This window comes from Rhipicephalus microplus, unplaced genomic scaffold (genome assembly GCF_043290135.1).
Source record: "Rhipicephalus microplus isolate Deutch F79 unplaced genomic scaffold, USDA_Rmic scaffold_17, whole genome shotgun sequence".
Classification (NCBI taxonomy): Eukaryota; Metazoa; Arthropoda; class Arachnida; order Ixodida; family Ixodidae; genus Rhipicephalus; species Rhipicephalus microplus.
In genome coordinates, this window is record NW_027464590.1 from 15,156,195 (window position 1) to 15,178,030 (window position 21,836).

Here is a 21,836-nt window from a genome sequence, read left to right on the forward strand (position 1 = left end):
CTGGGGTACTTAAGATGAAAAAAAGTCAGGTGTTGCACACTGACCTTTTTCAGAATGACCTGATGACAATATTTGCAAAGCGTGCCATGTCGATAAAGGCGAGCGTCAGTAATATAAAAATTAAGGGATAATTATGAAAGGCCACTGCGAGTGCGTCTGCATGTTCACTGAGGGTTAAACTTTTATGCACTGGTATCCACTTCCAAGCGAATGAGTCGTAAATGTTTTGGGCAAGGGCATAAAATACATTTAAAGCATTGCACAAATTAGGCGCAATTAAGGAACTACACACAGACAGGCAGTCTGAAAGGATGATAGCATCTGTTATTGATTGAGGCCATTTTTTATTGCTAAGAGAATTATAAGTAATTCCGCTTAACAAATAGGTGTAAAATCGGGTGAACGAATTGAAAAATACCACTCTAACACTGACGATGCAATTATGACTTCTGCCTCTCTTCGCAAACTGAAGCATCAAATGCTAAGATTATCTTTGTTTCTAATCTTGTCAGGTCTTTAAAAATCTACTGGGACAATTTTTGTAATTATTAGGAATTGCGTTGTTAAATTCTATTTATATTGTTTGAACAGGTGTTCTTCGTACCAGTACCTCACGAAGGTTAACTTGTAGTGTTTCCAAGAGCTTCTGTATGACGACGACTTGTGGGTGCCCTAATCTAGGCCACTGTTGGTTAAAGAAGGACGTCGGCTAAATTATGAAAACATATTGCGACATCGTCTGTGGGGATACCTAGATTTTTAGGAAGGTACGAATGGCTAGTATATAGAACCCAGCATGAAGAGAAGGCAGGTGCGCTTCCTTATATAAAATACTCATTGCGACAAATTTAGAAAGCCGAAGACATAGTCGTAACTCTTCGCGTACTAGTAGTACCAGTGGTCAGTTTTTTAGACAGGTGCTCCAGAAAACAAGACACAGCCGAACTCCAATATTGGGTAAATTTACATACAATATAATATTACTAGCACATCAAGACGTAAACCACAACATTTATTGCTGAGACTACGAAGCATCCCAAGCGCCTGTGTTCCTTTAGCTGCCATAATTTCTATATGCAGACTCCAATTTCCAGTATAAGTCACTCCTAAGTATTTAATCGATTTCACCTGCGGGATAAAGACCTCTCTGTAAATTAAGGAAATCTGCACTGGAACACCTTGAGGAAAATCTACGACTGCACATTTCCTGATGTTTAATGATATGTCGTGTAACCATGTGTCCAGAGCGTTCATATAAAACTGTAGCTCATGATATATTGTATGTATATACACCTGCACAACATTTTGTACTGGAACTGTGCCCAAAAACTAATAAATTATAATGGTAACAGTACCAAACCTTGGAGGAGACCTCTATTTTTTATACTTTGAAGACCACAGGCCAGATTGAGAGCAATAGATTTCTCTATCTTTTAAAAAGGAGTAAACCCACGCCACGAAGTATTTGGTAAACCAACGTGCGTTAGCGAATTTATTAGTTTAATGTGTTTCACGGTGTCTAAAGTTTTTGCAATATCTAAAGTTACTAAGGCCGGAACCTGTATCTTAGAACGAGCTAGTTGTCCCCTGCTTTCAAAATCAACATGGGCACACCAAATGGAACAGCCACGCCTGAATCCAATTAAGCAGGGCTTAATATTGTGCTTTCGTGCAACCAGTTGTCTATCCTAATGTTTAAAATTATCTTGATTAGTTTTACCAGATTAGATGTGAATGAAACAGGCCTAACTATACCAAAAGTAAACTCAGCTTAATATTTCTTTAATAAAGAAAATGTTTTCGCGATTGTCTAATCAGGCGGAATTCACAAATGTCTAACAGAGTGGTTAACTATTGCAGGTAAATCCTGAGGTGATACTTCCTCGGTTATTTTTATTACTGATTCAGTTATTCCTTCAAAACCTGGAGCGGAATTGGGCTATATTTTCACTACTTGTGCTATTTCCGACGCTTCAATGTCATCGCTTTTAACAGGACACAGCGAGTGGTAAAAGCGAGCAGCCACGTAGCCGCATAATAGCTTTGAGCAATTTCTTCTAGAAAAGTAGGCAGCTTATTCGGCTTTGAGACTATCGATTCGATGTCTGCTGGTGGGGAGGGGAATTACTTTTTTTTTACCAGACTTTGAAAAAAAAACTCGGAACCTTGGCTATCATAGTTATCCTTCGCAGCGGCAACTGTTCGCTTAAAAACTGCAGTGACGTATTTATAATCGCTCCAGTTTCTTGGGCTCTGATTATCGAGCAATTTTCACCACGTCGCTTTTCTTAACCTGTATCGACGTGGACAATCAGTGTTCTACCAATACATCAAAAGCCGTTGTTTAGAGACTTGAACTGTGAATTTAAATTTATTTAAGGATTGTTGTTTAGCACCGGTGAAATTGATGACAATCCGCTCTTTATTTTCATGTGTTCGTTTTGGCAAAGCCACACGCAGTGTCTGTTCAAATGTATTGTTGCGCGACATGGTTAAAGGAGTGGACTGGAAAAAATTTCAGTCTCGTAGGGAAGACCAATGCCAAGAACACATATCCGATTTACAAGAGGCCATCAAGAGCACTATAAAAGAGACCATGTGTACGATCTCATGCCCTGTAAGAAACATGGACATCGACATAGAGCTGGAGCGGCTTCGATCCTTGCGACGACGAGCTGAAAGAAGGTACCGGCGCACGAAGGACATACAAGATTTACGGACTGATAGACGTTTGCAGAAGAAGATGAAACGTCGGTTGGACAAGCTAGAATTCTAACGCTGGATTAATTTCTGCGAGTCACTCGATCCTCGTAAGCCTTTATCGCAGATATGGTGGACGGTTAGAGGTTTGCGGTCATCCCCCATTCAGAAGTCACCATTCAAGGTCTTACTTAGCCCTTCACCAAAATTGACCAGATGTGGACGTTGCTGAAGAGTTCTGTGCCGGATTATCAGGGCAAAAACAGCGCTTAGCAGCTGACCGCTTTCGCGCAGTTTTCCGCCACCACGTGATTCCTGTAGGGACTTCCCGTTCACCATTCAGGAGCTCAAGGCAGCACTCGCTTCATGCAAACGTACCTCCGCACCAGGACCTGACGGAATCTCATACAGAGCCCTGTGTCATCTGGGTGAGCGTGCGAGAATAGCTCTACTTCAGCTATATAATGATTGTTGGCTAGAGGGCTAGCTCCTTCCCCCCACTCTCTGATCACCCTCAGAAAAGAGGGCGCACCGATGAAGTCTTCCATTTTTTTTTTGGTCCCCAGAGAGTATCCTTTCCCCGTTTCCACGTTATCCACGCTGACACACCCGGCAAACCAGTGAGAACAATTTCACCTTTTCTTGTTTCAAAGTCTTTGACAAAAATCTTTGGCCCAGGATATAGAGCTTCGAAAATGGCGAGTGGTGACCTCCTGTTGGAGCTCCGCGACCAGGAACATTATGAAAAATTGCCTAATCTAGTGAAATTTGGAGATACCAAATAACAGTAACCCCACACCGAACCATGAACACCACCCGTGGCGTTGTCTCAGATGATGACCTGTTAGGGCTGACGGAAGCTGAACTCCTGGAGGGTTTCAGCGAACAGATTGTCATAAACGTGAAACGAATTAGGATGAGGCGTGATGGCAAAGAAATCCAGACTAAACACCTGATACTTACCTTCAATTCAAGTATACTGCCCGACTCCGTTGAGGCTGGGTATATCAAGCTTCGAGGTAGGCCATATATGTCAAACCCTCTCCGATGTTTCAAATGCCAGTGGTTCGGCCACAGTTCACAGAACTGCCGAGGCCGCCTAACTTGCGCGAAATGCAGTGCTGAAGAGCACACATCAGATGCCTGTGAAAACTCTCTTCCCTGTGCGAACTGTAATGGGGAACATGCCACATACTCGCGGTCTATCCCGTGCTGGAAAAAGAAAACGGAAGTTGTCACAATTAAAGTAAAACAAAACATTTCATTTAAGGAGGCACGAAGACAGGTGTCCTGCTTACCAGAAACTAGCTTTGCCGAAGTGGCGCGCGAGGGGGCAGCGCCACGACGGCCCCTTGCGCCCGTCTGGCACATGCGTAGTGAGCCAGCGGTGACGCCATCCGCCCCCTCGGCGGTTGCAGCCAGTGCTGCTCCGCCATCCAAGAAAGACCCACACACCTCCGGGCTGGGGGCCGCGAAGGTCTCGTCTTTTGAGGCGAGGCCCTCAAAACAATTGCAGCGCTCGCAAGAGCGCGTGTCCAGCGCCTCGCGAGAGGCAATGGACACAACACCGAGTGTGACGGCGCCGCCAGCGCCAAAGCATCGGTGCGACTCCATCGACCGGTCCCAAAAAGAAAAATCTGGTGTCACGGCCCCAGGAAAGGGTCCGTGAGCTAACATTCCATCCTTGAGCACACAGCACAAAACACATATAAAATGGACACACAGATTTTACACTGGAATGTGAGAGGACTTCTCCGTAACCTCGATGATATTAGAGAACTTGTTAAACATACTCCAAAGGTGCTGTGTGTTCAGGAGACACATCTCAAGTCCACACAAACAAACTTTCTAAAGCAATAAGTCATCTTCCGCAAAGACCGTGACGACGCTGCCGTTTCGTCGGGCGGTGTCACTATAATAGTTGGTAAAGGTGTCGCCTGTAAGCAATTAAACCTCCGAACTTCTCTTGAGGCAGTTGCTGTCCGAGCAGTGCTGTTCGGGAAGCTACTAACAATTACCTCTATTTACATCCCCCCGTGCTGTCAACTTTCAAAGGCACAATTTCAAAGCTTAATTGATGAACTTCCTCCGCCATATACAGTCGTTGGTGATCTAAATGCAGATAATCCCCTATGGGGCGACTCCCGTTTAGATGCGCAAGGACGCCTAATAGAACACTTTCTGTTTTCGTCAGGTGCATGTCTACTAAACAAAAAAGAACCAACGTACTATAGCACTACACACAACACATACTCTTCTATAGACCTGAGTATTGTCTCGAGTACATTAATTCCATATCTGGAGTGGTCCGTTCTCAAGAACCCCTTTGGAAGTGACCACTTCCCGATTGTGTTGAAGCTAACAAAAGAAGATACATGCTTGCCTGACTTTCCTCGCTGGAACACCAAGTCCGCCAACTGGGAACTGTTTCGAGAAATTACATTTTTAGACGGAGATGATATTGCTGATTTTAACATAGGCGATACTGTAGCATACCTAACAGGTTTTATTATTGACGCTGCAGTGAAATGTATCAAGCAAACCAACGGAATTACCAATAAACGTCGCATCCCATGGTGAAACGACGATTGTCGGAAAGCGCGCAATAGACAAAATAAAGCTTGGAGACTACTCCGAAATTACCCAACGGCTGAAAACCTTGTCAATTTCCAACAGGTTAAGTCCCAAGCCAGAAGAACGCGTCGTCTTGCAAAAAAAAAAGAAAGTGGGAATAGGTACATCTCCAGTATAAATTCTTACAACGACGAAACAAAGGTTTGGAATAGGGTAAACAAGTTATTGGGTCGGGAGTCACACCCCCTGCCTTTGGTAAGTAGCCGAGGGCAGAGTCTGGAGGAGCAGGCGGACTGCCTAGGCGAACACTTTGAATACGTCTCAAGTGCATCGCACTACACAGAAACGTTCTTAAGATTTAAAGAACGCGAAGAGCGCCAACCCCTTAAATATAAACGTCTATCCAGGGAGGCTTACAACTGCCCATTTTCATTAGCTGAACTTAAGGCATCTCTTGCGTACTGAAACAACTCGGCGCCAGGTGGTGATCGTATAATGTACGAAAAGATCAAGTATCTTCACACAAAAGCACTAAAAACACTCCTAACCCTCTTCAATACCATGTGGGAAGCTGGATATATTCCATTGTCATGGAAAGAAGCGATAGTCATCCCGGTACTTAAACAAGGCAAAGACCCGTCCTTGGCCGCCAGCTACAGGCCAATAGCGTTAACAAGCTATTTGTGCAAACTATATGAGAAAATGTTAAACCGGCACTTAACCCACTTCCTAGAAAGTAACAGTATACTAGACCCCCTTCAGTGTGGTTTCAGAGAGGGGAGGTCGACAATGGACCACCTTGTTCGCATAGAGACATATATCAGAGATGCATTTATTCATAGGCAGTTTGTACTTTCGGTATTCTTAGACCTGGAGAAAGCGTACGATACCACATGGCGATTCGGAATCCTACGCAATCTTGCCGCCATGGGCATCCATGGAAACATGCTTAACACAATTAAATGTTATCTGCCTAACCGAACCTTTCGCGTAAAAGTGGGAAATGCTCTCTCTAGATCATTAGCCCAAGAGACTGGTGTTCCGCAAGGGGACGTGCTTAGTTGCACACTCTTTTTTGTAAAAATTAACTCCCTGCAGTCAGTAATTCCAAGCGCGATGTTTTATTCCGTGTATGTAGACGATGTGCAGATGAGTTTCAAATCATGCAATTTATCTGTCTGCGAACGACAAGTGCAGCTTGGAATAAATAAATTCTCTAAATGGGCGGTTGAGAATGGTTTTAAAATAAACACTCAAAAAAGTACTTGCGTACTCTTCTCCAACAAACAAGGGGTAATGCCACTACCAAATATTGCGATCAAGGGAGACCAACTCTCTGTGAGCAACGAGCATAAATTCCTGGGAACCACTTTAGATTCTAAGCTCACGTTTATACCCCATATTAAACATGTAAAAATGAAATGTCTGAAAGCGATCAACCTCCTAAAGCTCCTAGCACGTACAACATGGGGTAGTGATCAGAAGTGTCTCTTGAACTTGTACAAAAGCCTTGTCTGGTCGCGCCTTGATATGCCTCTATAATTTATCATTCCGCAACGCCAAGTGCTTTGAAAATCCTAGACCCCGTTCACCATCTGGGTATCCGACTGGCAACCGGGGTCTTCAGGACAAGTCCGATCCAGAGTCTCTACGTAGAGTCGAATCTGTGGTCACTTCACCTGCAGCAATCCCATAGCAGTTTCACTTATTTTATAAAGGTACGCGCAAGCATAAAGCATCCTTCTTATTCAGCTATAAACAATATGACCGCTGCCACCCTCTACCATAATCGACCCGCACGAGAAAGCCGTTCTCTTCGCGTGTGAGAAGCTTAAGTGAGGAAACGGGTGTTCCGCTGATAGAACTCTGCCCTATGCCCACAACAAAACGTTTACCGCCGTGGCGGTGGCAGCTCATACATTGTGACACTTCATTTGCCGAGATCACTAAACACGCACCAGAAGCACATATTAAAATGCATTTCCAACAACTCCAGTCCAACTACTCATGCGTAGAGTTTTATACTGACGCTTCTAAGTCGCATGCAAGGGTGGCTTATGCAGCCGTCGGACCATCCTTCTCGGAATCCGGTGTGCTGCACCCGAAAACAAGTATATTTACGGATAAGGGTTATGCACTATTGTCCGCTGTGAAGCATATACGGAAATCAAACACACAAAAATCAATTATATTCACAGACTCGTTAAGCGTCGTAAATGCATTAAGATCCCTTTTCAGATTGAGAAATCCGGTAATAATTGAGCTGTATTCCATTCTGTGTACAGCGTATATGTACAACCAGCATGTTACTATTTGCTGGGTACCTGGCCATAGAAGTATCGAGGGCAATGTGTCAGCTGACCAAATGGCCTCGTCAATTATATTGCGTGCTATTAACCCCAACGCTACTGTCCCTGCAATAGATCTAAAACCCCTCCTACGTAAGAAACTGCGAAGCCACTGGCAACGCTTGCGGGGCACAGAAATAAATAATAAGTTTCATTTGATTAAGCCGCGGTTGGGTTACTGGCCCTCCGCTACAAGAACATGGTGAACTGATGTCCTATTCTGTCGCCTCAGATTAGGCCACACTTATGGTATCCATAGCTTTCTTCTGACTGGCGATGAACCTCCTACTTGTGGTAGATGTGGCGGGAGGCTAACCATCTTCCACGTCCTCCTGGAGTGTGCAGAAGCTGAAAGGGAGAGAAAGGAATATTTTGCTTTAGCATACCGCTATAATCTTCCTTTACACCCGATTATGTTTCTCGGTGAAGAGCCGCTTTTCGATGCAAAATCAGTTTTAAGCTTTTTAGAAGATGTAGTATTGAATGTTTTTAGCCCAACATTGAACGTTTTTAGCCCAACAGGTTAATAGCGCATCCTCTGTTTAGAGGATGCCGCTGTGATAGCAGCTTTCAACGAGCCCAGGCCTCCATACTCTTGTTTTAAGAGCTCTGTCGAGGCACTCGTGCTCCATGCCAAGTTTTTAGTTCACATACATATCACTTTTAAACCATTTTATGTCTCCATAGTTTACATCATTTGTCATTGTCATATTTTTACAATATGTATATTTTAACGCACCTGCAGCGACTGTTTTGTAGGCCCATTTACAGCCACGTCACATCTGTTTTATGTACACTGCACATCCCACAGTTCATTATCATCGCTCTGGCGCTCTTTGGCCATATCTGGCCTTTGCGCCAATAAACTTCACTATTCATTCATTCAGAATTATAAGTGATTCCGCTTAACGAATAGGTGTAAAATCGGGTGAAAGAATTGAAAAATACCAATCTAACACTGACGATGCAATTATGACTTCTGCCTCTCTTCGCAAACTGAAGCATCAAATGCTAAGATTATCTTTGTTTCTAATCTTGTCAGGTCTTTAAAAATCTACTGGGACAATTTTTGTGATTATTAGGAATTGTGTTGTTAAATTCTATTTCCATTGTTTGAACAGGTGTTCTTCGTACCAGTACCTCACGAAGGTTAACTTGTAGTGTTTCCAAGAGCTTCTGTATGACGATGACTTGTGGGTGCCCTAATCTAGGCCACTGTTGGTTAAAGGCTAAATAATGAAAACATATTGCGACATCGTCTGTGGGGATACCTAGATTTTTAGGAAAATACGAATGGCTAGTATATAGAACCCAGCACGAAGAGAAGGCAGGTGCGCTTCCTTATATAAAATATTCATTGCGACAAATTTAGAAAGCCGAAGACATAGTCGTAACGCTTCGCGTACTAGTAGTACCAGTGGTCAGTTTTTTAGGCAGGTGCTCCAGAAAACAAGACACAGCCGAACTCCAATATTGGGTAAATTTACATACAATATAATATTACTAGCACATCACGACGTAAACCACAACATTTATTGCTGAGTCTACGAAGCATCCCAAGCACCTGTGCTCCTTTAGCTGCCATTATTTCTATATGCAGACTCCAATTTATGTTTCCAGTATAAGTCACTCCTAAGTATTTATTCGATTTCACCTGCGGGATAAAGACCTGTCTGTAAACTAAGGAAATCTGCACTGGAACACCTTGAGGAAAATCTACGACTGCACATTTCTTGATGTTTAATGATATGTCGTGTAACCATGTGTTCAGAGCGTTCATATAAACTGTAGCTCATGATATATTGTATGTATATACACCTGCACAACATTTTGTACTGGAACTGTGCCCAAAAACTAATAAATAATAATGGTAACAGTACCAAACCTTGGAGGAGACCTCTATTTTTTTATACTTTGAAGACCACAGGCCAGATTGAGAGCAATAGATTTCTCTATCTTTTAGAAAGGAGTAAACCCACGCCACGATGTATTTGGTAAACCAACGTCCGTTAGCGAATTTATTAGTTTAATGTGTTTTACGGTGTCTAAAGTTTTTGCAATATCTGAAGTTACTAAGGCCGGAACCTGTATCTTAGAACGAGCTAGTTGTCTCCTGCTTTCAAAATCAACATGGGCACACCAAATGGAACAGCCACGCCTGAATCCAATTAGGCAGGGCTTAATATTGTGCTTTCGTGCAACCAGTTGTCTATCCTAACGTTCAAAATGATCTTGATTAGTTTTACCAGATTAGATGTGAATGAAACAGGCCTAACTATATCAAAAGTAAACTCAGCTTAATATTTCTTTAATAAAGAAAATGTTTTCGTGATTGTCTAATCAGGCGGAATTCACAAATGTCTAACAGAGTGGTTAACTATTGCAGGTAAATCCTGAAGTGATACTTCCTCGGTTATTTTTATTACTGATTCAGTTATTCCATCAAAACCTGCAGCAGAATTGGGCTATATATTCACTACTTGTGCTATTTCCGACGCTTCAATGTCATCGCTTTTAACAGGACACAGCGAGTGGTAAAAGCGAGCAGCCACGTAGCCGCTTATCAGCTAATGAGCAATTTCTTCTAGAAAAGCAGGCAGCTTATTTGGCTTTGAGACTATCGATTCGAGGTCTGTTGGTGGGGAGGGGAATTACTTTTTTTTTTTTGACCAGGCTTTGAAAAAAACTCGGAACCTTGGCTATCATAGTTATCCTTCGCAGCGGCAACTGTTCGCCTAAAAACTGTAGTGACGTATTTATAATCGCTCCAGTTTCTTGGGCACTGATTATAGAGCAATTTTCACCACGTCGCTTTTCTTAACCTGTATTGACGTGAACAATCAGTGTTCTACCAATACTTCAAAAGCCGTTGTTTAGAGACTTGAACTGTGAATTTAAATTTATTTAAGGATTGTTGTTTAGCACCGGTGAAGTTGATGACAACCCGCTCTTCATTTTCATGTGTTCGTTCTGGCAAAGCCACACGCAGTGTCTGTTCAAATGTATTGTTGCGCGACATGGTTAAAGGAGTGGACTGGAAAAAATTTCAGTCTCGTAGGGAAGACCAATGCCAAGAACACATATCCGATTTACAAGAGGCCATCAAGAGCACTGTAAAAGAGACCATGTGTACGATCTCATGCCCTGTAAGAAACATGGACATCGAGATAGAGCTAGAGCGGCTTCGATTCTTCCGACGACGAGCTGAAAGAAGGTACCGTCGCACGAAGGACCTACAAGATTTACGGACTGCTAGACGTTTACAGAAGAAGATCAAACGTTGGTTGGACAAGCTAGAACTCTAACGCTGGATTAATTTCTGCGAGTCACTCGACCCTCGTAAGCCTTTATCGCAGATATGAAGGACTGTTAGAGGTTTGCGGTCATCCCCCATTCAGAAGTCACCATTTAAGGTCTTAGCCCTTCACCAAAATTGACCAGATGTGGACGTTGCTGAAGAGTTCTGTGCCGGATTATCAGGGCAAACTACAGCACTTAGCAGCTCACCGCTTTCGAGCAGTTGTCCGCCACCACGTGATTCCTGTATAGACTTCCCGTTCACCATTCAGGAGCTCAAGGCGGCACTCGCTTCATTCAAACGTACCTCCGCACCAGGACCTGACGGAATCTCCTTCAGAGCCCTGTGTCATCTGGGGAGCATGCGAGAACAGCTCTACTTCAGCTATATAATGATTATTGGCTAGAGGGCACTGTCCCCTTAAGTTGGAAAACTAGTCTTCTAGTACCACTGCTAAAACCTGGCAAATGAACATTGGAACTCCCCTCCTATCGCCTGATCACATTGGCTAGTTGCGTGGGTAAAGTGATGGAGAGAATGATTCTCGGCCGACTCGAGTGGTACTTGGAGTATCATGAGATCTACCCAAATGCCATGGCTGGCTTTCGACGTGGTCGATCATCGATCGATAGCGTTATCGACCTAATCACGTACGTTGAACACGAGAAAGGTATAAGCGTCTTTGCGCCTCTCTGTTCCTTGACGTCAAAGGAGCCTATGATAACGTTACACATGAAGCCATTCTTACCGCACTAAAAGAGATTGGAGTGGGTGGCCGAATGTTTAAGTGGATACGCAGTTATCTCCAAATGCAATCCTATTTTGTGAGTACAAAGACCGGGAACACGTCTGCACATTTCAGTTGTCGTGGCGTCCCTCAGAGTGGTGTACTGAGCCCCGTGATATTTAATATAACACTAATCGCTCTCCATACGCACCTACCAAACAATATTTATCTATTAACATACGCTGATGACATCTGCATCTGGACATCTGCGGTAACTCGCCTGCAGTTACGAGCGAGAATACAAAGAGCTGCTACTGCAACTGCTTTGTATCTACGCGATCGAGGCCTGGAAGTTTCCTCCGGAAAGTGCGCTCTTCTGCCATTTACGCGCAAAGCCATGTCGAATTACAGAGTGTCAATTAGCGCTCAAAATATACCATATTGTCAATCTCACAAATTTCTGGGTGTCATAGTCGAAAGAGACAAATAATGGAGCCCTCATGTGTCGTATTTGAAAAAGCGATTGACAGGCATATGCCATCTTTTCAAGTTTATCGCAGGAAAGACTTGGGAAATGCAGCCTCATGCTATGTTACGACTGTACATGGTGCTTCTCTTTGGCTTATTACGATACAGTCTGCCTGCATTAACGAACGCCAGCAAAACAAGTAGCGTTCAGGCACAGGCGCTTCGAATATGTCTAGGTCTGCCTCAGGGTGCCTCAACAATGGTGACTATAGCTATATCCAAAGACCACCTCGTCCAGACCCATATTGAAATTGAAGCTTTGAGAACACACATAAGGCATGTGGGCCGGACTCCCCATCAACACCTAGCCTCTCTCCCAGCGGATAGGCCTCATACTTCCTTTTGTCGAACAACAACTACACACGGTGACTCCCTACCAACTGGTTTTACACCCGCGGCGAGACCTTCAATTCCTCCGTGGTGCCTCAAACAGCCAATCATCAACCTGACAAAACCAGGCATCCAGAAAAAACGAGATTTCTCAATACCAGTCCTCAAGCAGCTGGCCTTACTTCTGCTGTACGAGAAGTACCAAGACTGCACCCACGTCTACACCGACGGCTCCGTCCTGCCAAACAGCTCAACTGCGGCGGTCGTTATTCCAACGCACGCCACAACCATCAAATTCAGGACAGCTCATGCAACCACAACAATGGCAGCAGAGCTTGCCGCGCTTCGCTGCGCTGCGTTTCATTAACGACCAAAGCACGCAACGGTGGACAATTTTCTGCGACTGCAAGGTGGCACGGCAGTCACTTCTGTCAAATCCACGCCGTGGTCCACACGAGCAGTTGGTATTTAAAACAGCAGAAATGCTACACCATATAACAGAGAAAGGGTACCACGTTTTATTTCAGTGGTTGCCAAGCCACTGTGGAATTATCAGTAACGAACGAGCTCATCAAGCTGCCCGTTCAGCCCATACAGAAGACAACAACCAGTCAATACCTCTCTCGAGGACGGACGCTGCTAGGAGGCTTCGCATGCTTGCTCGCCAACGCTCCATGGCTCTTTGGAATGAGCCTCTCTTTACGCATGCAAGATTACGATCCCCTGATCCAACGTTAAGCATACAGCTTCCAACAAAAATTTGACGAGGTGACGCTACTGCTCTGTGCAGAAGATGGTTGGGAGTCGCGTTTACCCGTGCGTGCGCGTTCCGCATAGGTATGGCTGACACCGCCGACTGTGCACACTGCGGAGATGTAGAAACCATTCGACATATCCTGTGTGACTGCCCAAAATACAACCTGGAAAGTCAAGACCTTTCCAATAAACTAAACAGGTTATATGACCAGCCGCTGCCAGAAGAATGTATACTGCGCCATCGTCATGACTCATCGTCACAGAAGAAAGCCGTGCACGCGCTACTGGGCTTGTTGCGAACTACTGGCCGGTCAGAACGCCTCTGAGTGGACTGATTTTGCGTGTGCGTGTGTGTCGGTGTTTTTCTCTTATTTATTTTTAACTCTCCTTTCTCTTTCAACCCCCTATTCCCCAACCCCAGTGTAGTGTAGCATACCGGATACTTGCATCTGGTTAACCTCCCTGCCTTCCTTGTTTTTTTGTTTCTCTCTCTCTCTCTCAAATGTATCGAAATTGACGTGAGAAGTGGGCTGCCTCATTACTGAAGTCACGGGACATACGATGCAAACAACATAGGAAAATGGTCGCTATTTGTACCCGAGTTCAAAGTAGACCATATAAAAATACAGAGGCTAGGACTACAGCAAGTCAGATCAATCGCATAATGAGGCTTATTGCACACAAACGCGGGGGTTTGCTGGCATGTAAAAAAAATTCTAGCAATGAAATCCCACAAACCTTTCCCACTCATATTTGTTCTGAATCTCCACAAAGTGCGATGAGAATTGAAGTCTCCTACCATTAATATGTCTTTTCTGCATTTCAAAATTGCGGCATCTAAAGCACTAGAATTTTGAGCACCTGACGGAAAACAAGCGTTTACTAACGAAAAAGGAAGGTATTCTTTGAGAAAGATATCTATTGTTAAAATTTTACTTTCTTATTCATTATTAGTGCCACGCTGACCCCGTTAAGCAAAGCAATCTTCGTTTTCTTCAACCAGGTCTTTAGCCCGGGACAATTTATCGAGTTGTGACTAGCGTGGTTAGGAAGCCTGGCGATATATACTGACTTAATTTTGTGTCATACTAAACTCATTCATTTGGCTCTAAATATACCATTGAACCAATAAAATATATTCACACAAATCCTTAACCTTTATGTTAACACGTTAAAACTAGTTGTGACTAACTTATGGAAGCGGGTATGTACATAACATTTCTAGTTGTGTTCCACCAATTTAGGATAATTCTGGAACGTGGTACACAAGCCTAACTTGTGCTACTGTGAATTTCTCCAGTGTAGAGCACTCATCGGAACAGGCAAGCGCGTTTTTGTTTACGCGCAACTGCATGCTATTTTGTACAGGTGCCTCAGGATACATCATTGCCCTGTTGTACGTCTTTCAAAGAGAATGGTTCTGTAATTCATTCAGTACGAAGAAGGCCGCCCCACCATATAGGCTATTAGTAAGGCGTTCTTACATAAACGTTTTTCTTACGTTTCCACTATGTTCCAGCACTCGCCTGACACCCAGTGGATTGTCTGGCCAATAGATTTTAATAGCTATGTGTGGCTTACGAAAGGAGAAAAACGTCCGGCGGCTTGACCTTCCTGCATGACCTTTCACTAGTGATGAGATGGACCAAGGAAAGGATGGGGACATCATGTGTGATTTGTCTTGGCAGGGTATACATAATGATGCTCGTTTGAATAGATAGGAAATGAATGAAAGAGGGGATAACTCTTTCCGCCGGTGGGATCCAAATGCACCTTTCAGTGCGACGTGGCGCTTTACTTTGAAGATTACGAGAAATTTATATAGAAAATAATGTTGTGGTAAACGCGTATTTTTGTTTTACTTACGCGCTGTTTTGTTTTTACTTAACAGCGCGTTATTTAGTGCAGAACATGCGCAGTAGTTGGGACATGCATGACTCAGCCTAATGTCAAGACCATTCAAGATTTGTACATCACAACTATTAGTGCAAATGCCACCTTTACTTCTTTTTCTCTACTAAATCATACGAAGCGCTTAGTATTAATCATAGTAATCTTAATGATTTGTACTAATCATACGAAGCGCACATGTGAAGAGTGAGAAACTGCACATTTCAATCTGCTGTACTATCTTTTATCTACAAAAACTTCTCTAACCATTAAAGCACGAAATTCAACCTTTGCAGATGGTCTTCATAGAAAAAGCGGCCCATAAAACCGACAGGCATACAACATGTAACACACAGAACGACATAGCAGAAAAAACGTAAAAAACTAAGGGGTCATTAAAGACCCCCGAAAAAAACTGGGTTTATTGACAAAAGCAAACCGTCGCGATTGATCTGAGACTTTTTCCGGTGTCCTACTGGTGGCAAGGGCTATTGATCTATATATGATGACGGTCATCAGCTCCTCACAGGGTGCAAGAAATCACGCCGTTCCCGTCGTAGCAAACATTGGTGGGGGAGTGTTGAAGGTTGTCGTTACAAACATCTGGAGATTGTTGTTTGTGAGCTGAAAAATACAGACAGTGGTCTGTGTTTTGGCGCTCTCTCTACGTGCGGTTCCCACCGAAGAAATAAACAACACTGGAAGGCTATAACATCGACACGATATATCAATCGCGGTTTCGATTTCTAATGCTCCCCACACCTTTTAACACTAAACAACTCCAGTAGTGTACAAGTCACAGAAGCGGATTGTTTGCGTAAGCAATGAAGGGGGGGGGTATGAACATAACAATTGAACTAAACATTTTTTTTCGCCATGACCATAAATTGTTGGAAGTGGCTACTAAAAAACATCAACAACTAAGAAAGACCGCATCTACGAAATAATTCTCTTTTGAATTGCGCCTGATAGCATAAATGATTCTAATGCTCAGTCATATAGCGGGTAGTGTAAAGCAGAATGGCCAAAGCGTGACAAAACATTCTCTTCAAATCACTCAAATAACAAAGCTGAGTGTCATATCGTTCTCAATGTAATTTTATTTACTGTTGTTTTATTGAATAAACGTTCTTGCATGCGGAATTTCTAAGACAGATGGTTAGATGAAAACAAAAAAAATCACAACATATTCACGATGTTAGTGATTATGAGTAGGACGAAGCGCTGGAGGGTTCCATTGCTAAACTGTGAACCTTCCGAGAATATTGTGTACTACACCATCAATGATGTCACAAACATTGCATACATTTATACAAGATATTTTCTTATGCGTAAGTGGCTTCCATTCCCCTTCCATTATAACGGCTTCATGTTCGGTGATGTGGTAAATGGGTGATGGGGTGTAGTGGGATGTTTGCAAAGATTAAGTAGTGGGCAGTTCACAAAATTGGAACTGTAGGCGGTCACGTACAAACAAGGGATGGTCACAGTGGGACAGTCAATGGGTCTTTAGCGCCCATTTGCATACAAGTACATGACTATCTTGCATTTCATATAGGCTACTTGTCATCAGTATTAGCTTTATGTTCGGTGAAATGGTGCATCGAGAATGGGACGTAGTGGGATGTTTAGAAAGATGAAGTAGTATGGCAGTTTGCAAAGGTAGCACTATAGGCGGCCACGTACGTACAAGGGACAGACAGACCCACGCCTTTAGGAGCTTCGCCCCTAAATCTCAGAAGCATTGGGAAGATGATTACTGCCTTGGCGATGACCACCACTAGAGCTCGACGACTAATTAGTCACTCGCATACAGTAGTGAGGAACTCCAGCTGCCTATAGGATGGTTAACCTCCCTGCCGTTCTTTTCCTCCTATTTTCCTTTCTTCCTTCCGCTAAATTGGGCATCTTGCAGGACGCGCTCTCAACTTTTACTAATGTTCTGGCCCTACGTGACATACATACGCATATCTAGTATTACTAACAGGAAAACAAGCCAGGTGACGTTCAGTGTGGTGCAGCACTTTTATTCTCATCCCTTTGAGGACGAAGTAGGTGAAAATTACTGATAACTAAAAAAAATAATGCTCGGGGAAGAGTTTCAATATCCGAATTTCTTTTCCGTTGGCTTTTTGTTGGTCAGGAGAGATTCAAATTATACCACTGTTGCAGTGAATGTGATGCCAGGCCAAACGAGCTAACAATCGAACGTATCGAACAGCCAGAGAAACTTTTTTGCTTGTCACTTCTGGTGAACCCGCACAACGGAGACGCTCCATCCACGTACACACAGTCTTTCAATAGGCAAAACTGCCACTCAGTGATATATCGACAATTCGAAACATCTGGATCTCCTCAAAATGTCCTCGAAGCTTGGTATTGTTTGAAGTGGTGGGCCTGATAATATATGGTAGCGCAGACAAAGGACTTAGAAAAAAGAGGGCACATTCAAGACATCATCTCATGCTAATTTACGAACAAGCCCAGATCGCCACCCACGTGGGCCTGCGATGCCGCCTGGTCACACGTGGAGTGCTCACGTCTTAAAATATTGCTTAATTAAAAACTTTAGTAAAATCATTTTGTTTTCTGTCTTTGCAAATTTTATATTGTACACAAATTCTGAACTTGTATAGCATTCCACGAGTAACCATGTCGTTTCCGATAAAGTTAAGTCTGTTTTTATTACGCTTAGAAAGTGGCAGTTGGCGGGATTTTGCTGTTATGAATACTCTCGGAAGCTTTGATAGGACGACTGTGTTCACAGTGCCTCAGCATGCCGTTTCTTGTTGTCCTTTTCTAAGTTTTCTGCAGCCCCCGCTGGTCTAGCACTCTTCCATTTCCTTCTTTCTGCCGGCTATCTTCTCGCGTTTACTGTAAACACACCAGCATACCGATATAGTTCACCTCCAGATATCTCAGTTCTAATCCTTCTTTACCTCCTCTTTTTTTTGCATATGTCTTTTGAGAGGCCGCAGTCCTCGCAAACCGAATAAACTTCGAAGACCAAATAAACTTCAAACTTCAAACTTTAAAAACGCTGTCTGATTGTACAGAGTGAGCGTACAAATAGAAGACATGCACGTCGTGATGAGCTCGCGTGCGCTCGCGGGCGTTTCAATAGCTTCACATGCACCAAATTTAGCATTGTGTGACGCAAATGGACGACATACGTAAATGACATGTCCAAACATAATAATGATCACATGTCTGTCATGCAACATCACTACATGCCACACTCATGATGCGTTCGGAGCCGCTTTGCTGGATTCACGTATGCAAATTTTGGTATTACGTCACGTGAATAGATGACAAAGCTATGTGACTGATGCAAACATAAATATTTTAAGATGCGTGTCATGTAAGAGCATGACTACCTGCCACACTCAATGCGCCACTACACTTAGACGTCCCCGGCGTGCGTTTGCTCCAGCTTTCGTTTAGTCGCGTCATGCCGGTGATGCCACGCCGGGTGCCTATCTGCCTCTCATGTAGTCGCAGGCACGCGCCCCGTTGCCTTGCTTTGACGCATGTGCGTTTGAGCACGCCCGATATCCCAACGTCACGAAGCTAGGCAGACGTGGTGAATTCTGGGTAATGTTGTCGGTGCGAAATGCAGCATGTCGCATTTGGCCCCGGTTGCCACCGCGCTGTGCCGACAGACGCTGGTCACGTCTGGCGTCAGACTATAGAGTTTTCGCATTTTGCTAGCGTAGCGTCACTGCGTCCAGAGTGCGCGCGTGAACGTTACGTCGCTGTAAATTGCGCTCTTCATGATGCTTTCCCCGCCGTTTCGCTAGCTTCACATATACCAAGTTTGGTATTACGGAACGTTAATGGACGACGAAGGTGTCTGATTGGTCAAACCAGATAATCATGAGATGCGTGCATGTAACAACACGACCACATGCCATGCTCATGATGCGCTCGCGGTCGTTTCTCTAGCCTCATATATGCCAAATTGTTATTGCATGACGTCAGTAGACGACAAAGTTAAATGACACATCCGAAAATGATAATCATGTCATGCGCGTCATGTAAAACTGGACTACATGCGACACTCAGAGCACGCTCGCGGCCATTTCGCTAGCTCCACATATATCAAACTTGGTATCAGGTGGCGTGAATTGATGATGAAGGTAACTGACACGTCCAAACTTTATACCTACGACATGGAAGCCACGTACGGCATAATTTACCTCCACCTGTTAGCGCTGTGTTGATTTTTACCTGGCATATAAAGCTTCCTCATTCGTACTTCGCATATCATCGATACCCGCTGTGAGTGGAATCTGTCCTTTTTTTTCCGACTCAACACGCGCCTCCCCCAGATGTTTCCATGGGCGTGTGTTCTCTTTTTCCATGGACGTGTGTTCTGTTAGCAATTACTTTTGTAAACAGCTTGTATACTACAGAGAGCAAGCTGATCGGCCTGTAATTTTTCAAGTCCTTGTCATCTCCTTTCTTATGCATTAAGACAATGTTAGCGTTCTTCCAAGACTTTCGTACTCTTCCCGTCAGGAGACACCTCGTAAACAGGGTGGCTAGTTCTTCTAACAGAATCTGTCCTCCATCTTTCAGCAGATCTAATGTTACCTGATCCTCACCAGCAGATTTGCCTCTTTGCATGCTCTCCAAAGCTTTTCTGACTTCTTCTACCATTACTGGTGGGGTGTCATCTGGGTTACTCCTAGTTCTTATAGTATTAGGGTCGTGGTTGTCTCGGTTACTGTACAGATCTCTGTAAAACTCCTCCGCTATTTTAACCATCCTATCCATATTGGTAGTTATTTTGCTTTGTTTGTCCCTTAGTGCATACATCCGACTCTTGCCTATCCCAAGTTTCCTCTTCACTGCTTTGATGCTTCCTCCGTTTTTCAGAGCGTGTTCAATTTTATCCACGTTACACCTTCTTACATCGCATACCTTAAGCCTATTAATCAACTTCGAAAGTTCTGCCAGTTCTATTTTGTCTGTTGTACTTGAGACTTTCATGATTTGACGCTTCTTAATCAGATTCTTCGTTTCCTGGGAAAGCTTGCCAGTGTCCTGTCTAACTACCCTGCCTCCAACTTCCGCTGCGCATTCCGTAATAATACTCGCCAGATTATCATTCATTGTATCTACGCTAAGGTTGTTTTCTTCACTAAGAGCCGCTAAGGACACGCTATGGCCAAGTTATTTACACCGAGTCATGGTAAGCCCGAAGTAATTACCCCACAGCTTAAGAAGGCCATGCAGCTCAAGCCATGTTGTGCCAGAACCGTGCTAACTAAATCATTCTAATTATTGAGCTTGGTAAACACGAATTATTGTGACGTTAATTATGAACACACTAAGTAAAACTATGCTTATCAGCCTTTAATAGTATTAAACAGTTGCAGCTTGTTCGGGACATGACAATATCATAATTAGTATACCGCTAATCAGCATTACGTTCAATAGCTCTATACAGATGATGGCCTTGCTAATTGTGGCCGATATCGTTGCCTCTTCATTGAAGCTTTATCAATGAAGATAAGGCAGCTCCGTGTAATGGTCACTCAGCCTCAGTCAATTAGTTCAATCAAACGTTAAAGAACCCCAGGTGGTCAAAATTTCCTGAGCCCTCCACTACGGCGTCTCTCATAATCATATGACAAATCAATCAATTAGTTCAATCATTATTAGGAGAGAGCTGATGCGGTCTTCACTTCGAAGCCAATCACGCACATGAGTAGAACAATTTAAAAAGCTGCAAGAAGCTAGGTTATCAAAAGCTCTGCTATGGCTCCAGCCTTGCAGAAGTAGTGTAAGCTCACCAAAATAGCGATTATAGCATCAAACGCTTGACCATCACACCAGCATCATCACATTCACGAGTTCAACTCGGGCCTTTTCAGAATCAACGAGTTTGTATTGCTGTATTAGAGTTTATGCGTCAAATCAGTTTGATTGACAGGCGCCCGCGGCGAAGATCGCGTACGCCCACAACGTTTACTCTTGCCAAGAACACGTGCACGACAAGCAGCACTAACGTCGAGCGACACAATTATTTTATCAGGTTTATCACGCAGAATATGCATACACACACACACACACACACACACAGTGATATCGTCATGCGGCTCCGATTCTTCTATTGAATTTCACCGCAACCACGACGTTGCCAATCTGAGCCACGTTGCCGCCATGATTCAAGCTCCCCTTGTGGCCACCTGTTCTAATATCTATCTCCAATAATTGACAGAAGCAAAACAAGCAGCACGAAAGTGCTGCGAGTGAACCCTTGCTGCCTTGGAGAGGGAAAATTTCATGCTACGGGTGGTATGGAAAAACCTACCTGAAAAACTACAAACGCCAACGAACACGCTTGTGGGAGACGCGTGTTGAATCGGCAAGAAGATAGCGCGACAATCACGCTGATGTCACTGCACTGTTAAAATGTCTACTGAGTGGCGGCGCTGACCTTTTTGTACGCGGTGTTTCTTTGATAACCGCCGCAAATGTCCCACATACGTTTTCATGGTGGCGCGTGTTCCTGTAGTGATTTTTATCAATGCTGCTATCACGCGATCCGCACTGTCTACCTGCCATGGCCACCGTAGAGCGAGCTCGGAGCAAACTCGTCTGCCCGAGAAGCTTGGACCACCCTGCATAGCACCCCAGTCCGGGGTTCGGGGCATAGCCAGAGCCGGGGTTCGAT